We start from the raw sequence: 4,945 nt of genomic DNA, 5'->3' as shown, positions 1-4,945 counted from the left end.
CCAACATGGGTGTCCGTTGCACATGTGGGCGTGAATAAATGTTTTTTTCTTGTTTTAATCCTCAGACGTTATCAATATTGCAAGAAAAGCAACTGGATATGAACATCGTCCAGCGTCGTATTTCAGTCCCTCCAGGAAACAACAGTAAAAGTGTCAAATACCGGGATGACGGGTTGATAACAGATCCAGATTAACTCGTCATTTCTTACAAAAGATAATTCAAAATTTGGAGAAAAAAATCAGATGAAATAGTTCTTTGTTTGTACCGGAAATTTGCTAACATGTTGATCTGTCTCTTTTCCACCGAAGGCCTGCCTCTTCTTCCCTGTTACGCTTTCTTTTTAAGAAAAATTAATCATCTTTAAACCACAGAAAAAAATACTATTTTCATTTTGTGTGTACCGTTAATTACACATTAACATGCTTCCATTTGAACCTTCGAGGTCTTCATCGGGGATTGACGCCCGACCAAAGGTAATTGAAGCCAGACGGAGCGAAGCGATTATCGCTTTCATGCGATGGTAAACAGACAGAATTGGTTCTGTTCTGTTCACACACTACTTTCAGTCCACCTACCTGCAAGGGTCAAGTCCCAAGAAATATGTCTCTGTATTCCTATCGTATCACTCTGCTCCTGTTTTGTTTTCTTTCACACACATTTCCCTTCTTTTTTGACGGGTTTCTGGACAGCAAACTCTAAAACAAATTCTTGTCATCACAAAAGCGATCTTTGGAATTGACTGACGTAGTCCGGAAGAATTCATGCATCAACTTACGTCACGTATTCGACGTCATCACTTCGCATACCTTATGGTCTCGGCATTTCGTTGGCCCTCATATTTCCTACTTGTAAAATGACCCTCAAAGCTAACCGAGACTAGTTGAGGTTGTATCAATGCGCCTCGCCAGCAGGTGGTTAATGGATTTTTTAGCGAGTGGTTATCGACAATTAATGACCGGTAATTTTTAATGAGTTGGGGCATTCTGACCAATCACAGGATCTGTTTCATTAAAACGCCAACTTGATTGAATTATAATATATATTGATTTTGCTTCTTGCTACCAACTCTGCCACTCACAATTGTTATCGTTTTGTGTTTTGTAGTTCCCTCCCTTTTGGTGAGATCAAGCCCGTCGATGACTACGTCATTATCGTCATCTCCGAACGACGACTCGGCAACAGTCGGCGAACACGAATGGCAAAGAAGTCGGCTGGTACTTCTGGAGCGCCACCTAGGCAAGCTGAAGAGAGAGAACTTGAATAACCGTGCGACGTTGCCCCTTACCCGTTACAGAGCCATGAAGAGCAGTCTTAAACATGTACTCGACGCACGAATGGTGTAAATTTTACGAACGCTTTGCTCTGACGGCAGTTTAAAAAAAAAGTGTTGTAATAATTCGTTGTGTGTGGTCAGGCTATTGCAAAGCCGCCGGGTAGAGCTGCCCAAACATGTACTTGACGCAAAATCGATGTTGAACGCTTTTTACCGTGGCACCAGTTTTTCTTCAATCTCTGGTTTATCGTGCTACATAGAACTGAAGATAAGTCATAAACATGGACTTGATACGTACACGAAAGATGACTTGTATGAACGCATTTTGCTTTGGCACCATTTGTTTTGTATCGCGTTCTAGTTTGTCGTGATACAAAGCCATAAAGAGAAGCCGCAGACATACACTTGACGCACGAATGATGTATACTTTGGATGTCGTTGGTCGTCGGCGAAACGCCAAAATTGTGTCAAATCGATTAAACCTTTGCCTTCATTTCGGCGAACTTTTACGGTTGAAAGACGTGATGCCAATGACTTTCAAAAACGTCCGAAAATTGCCGACACTTTTACTGCCGTTTTGTCATATTTGACGAAGATCCAAGCAAGAACCCTGTTTTTTATTCTGAACGTTTTGCATGCCGTGGAAACAGTTTTTCATCGGAAACAGGCTTCTCGTATTAAACACAGGATCGCAGATTGTTTATTTTTGTTGTTGTTTTGTAGCCTATTGCTATGAAAGCATTGGACATCTCCGAGAGAAACGGAACTGAAATATTCTCGGATTGCAGGCGTGTTCCAACAAGTTTATTCTTAAACGTGTCGTCCTTCTAGTGTGCACGACAACGTTCACATCCACAGATCTATCCAAACTATAGCACCTTTTACTAGCCCACATACCAACAACTCAATAGCATAGCCCCATTCTGTGCAGAAGGAGAATTTGTTGCTGATTTAATTTAGCAGCGGATTGACAGAGGCATAACTTACGAAATTAATTCAACAACAAAATCCTACTCTGCACAGGAAGCAGCCAGGGTATTAATTCTTGTAATGTGTCCGAGCGGATGTATGGTCTAAGGCCAAACAAAAATATATGTTGACCTATGTTGGTTTAGGGTAACGTGACCAAAAAAGATAGGGTCGGTAGGTCGGCTTTTTAAAAAATAAAAAATAAATTATTTAGTCGATTTTAAAGGAGGTTACTTCCCTTAGTCTCGGTATGGTTCGCAAAATGTGCCAACAGTTTTGTGGGTTTTTTTTTTTAGGGTCGGCGTGAAAAAAACAGGGTCGGTCGGGTTACCTTAAACCAAAATAATTATATTTTCATTTGGCCTAATCACATGTAACATCTTGAGGTCGTGCACGGGCCCGAAGGAGTGTAGCTTTAACGGGGGCGTAAAAGGACGAAAATCACCTTCTGGTATATATAGACTTTACAGGCAACATTCGCTTGACAGTTGTTTGCATGTTTGCCTTTGCATGCTGAAACTCGAATTGTTGTATTTTCTTCAAATGATTGTACAGCGCTTTGAGCAGGGTTAAACCCTGGATACACGCGCTTTATAAATATTATGCATTGTTATTTTTATCACATGAGTCATGGAGCTGAACATCTCTGGTCGATAAGTTGTACATGTATGCTATCTAAATACTGCCTTGGAGGCGTTTAGGGATTCTGTTACCTTCTTTGTATTTTTGCGATTATTTTGTGTGTTTTTTTGCTTCGTTCTGCATTGACTTCTGATCAGATGTCGTTGGTCGATGAAACGATGCGATTCCGTCCATAAGTTGTGTTAATCCCACTTGTAAAGCACGACTTAAACTACTACATTAGTTTGAAATGTTCGATTTGTCCGTTTTACAACATACCCTACTTATATTTTCAACGCAGTGTTTGTATGCGGGCGTGAAGGCGTGCGTGTGTGGGTGGGGGGGGGGGGGGGTGCGTGCGTATGTGTGTGTGTGAGAGAGAGAGTGTGTGTGTGTGTGTGTGTGTGTGTGTGTGTGTGTGTGTGTGTGTGTGTGTGTGTGTGCATGCGTGTGTGTATAACCAAAATACTACAGGCGCCTTTGGGGGTTATGACAAGTGTGAATATAAGGACACGGGCTTAAACATTTTAGCCAAGGACATTTGTATTTTCATTATAATTTTTTGGGGTTAATGTAAGCCTATTCTTTCTTTCTTTTATTCATTATAAGCCAAATGGTGGAGGCTTAAAAAGCATACGCTGATCGCAAAGTTAAGGTGATATTTTTTTTTTAGCAATTTTGACTTATATTCCAAGATTTTTTGTGACGAAAGTGTATATAAATATATATTGCCATTAAACAATCGTGACTGATTATAATGATTGAAGTGATAAATGGAGACAATTTGTGTCTAGTTAAAAACACGTGTGTGTGTGTGTGTGCATGCGTGCTTGCTTCCTTGCGTGCGTGTGTAAATATAAATGTGTGTGTGTGTGTGTGTGTGTGTGTGTGTTCATGTGCGCCTACCTTGCGTGCACGCGTGCGCGTCCCTGCGTTGACGAACGTGAGTCAATGTTTAGAACACAAAATCTCGAACCCACGCACATACACAAGTGCAGAAAAACGTACAGACACACACGCACAAAAACGCGCACATATTCACGCACACAGACAGGCACTCACGTACACACACACACACACACACACGCGCGCGCGCGCGCACACACGCACACGCACAGACACACACACACACGCATGCACGTACACACACACACTTCGCCTGACAAACAGTTGACGTTGTAGAAGTAGTACTCATCCCTACAAAACATCAACAGTCAACACTAATCTTCGTCTTAAATCAACGTCAAGAGAAAATTGCACTTCGTTTCACTTTATTCATATTTTGATGACAAAGGCAGCAGGGTTTCTCTCTGCAATTCTCGCAAAACAAAATAAATTCAAACGGAATTCAATTTCGTGTCACCTGGCGTGAGCTTTATCTATTTTTACATAAGATGACTCTGCGACTGTCGATAAAAAGGCGTTTTAACACATACACTTATCAACAGAGACACATCTACACACACACAAATATTACTGGCATGGGTGGCATTCTTCCGGTATATGCCGCAAATCCGGATTCGTAATGTCTGTGGTGACGTTTGTAACTGTCAAAGTTTGTGTAGAATTCCATGATGTAGTTTTCCAGGAACGGAGGTATATACGCCCTCCACAGATGTAAGCCCACCTTGGTTTTTTTTTGGTTTTTTTACAAAACCTGGTGGTTAAAAAACTTAGCATATAGGTCACATACTTTGGCATTGTGACCTATATGTACGTTAAAATATGGTTGGACTGCGCAGGGGCATCTCGTATATATATATATATATATATATATATATATATATATCCCATGACCTCCCTTCTTTGTCTCTGTTACTTCAGTATGGGTATATATGTTGTATTTTTATAGCTCAATAAATACATCATGGACTCAAAAAAATATATGATAGTGCAGATTCCGATTTGGGCGAAGAACTACTTTGCTCCCGACCTTTGACCTCGCGCCGAACAATGTGACACATTTGTATGAAGTTCCAAAATCGTATTGCACGGCTCAGAAAACCATATCAGTTGCACGCAAAAATGAATCTCAGAACTGATCTGATGTATGAGATGCAATAAGCAAACGTTTCTTTCAT

This window comes from Littorina saxatilis, linkage group LG7, assembly GCF_037325665.1.
Source record: "Littorina saxatilis isolate snail1 linkage group LG7, US_GU_Lsax_2.0, whole genome shotgun sequence".
NCBI lineage: Eukaryota > Metazoa > Mollusca > Gastropoda > Littorinimorpha > Littorinidae > Littorina > Littorina saxatilis.
Note: the sequence above shows the minus strand (reverse complement) of the source record.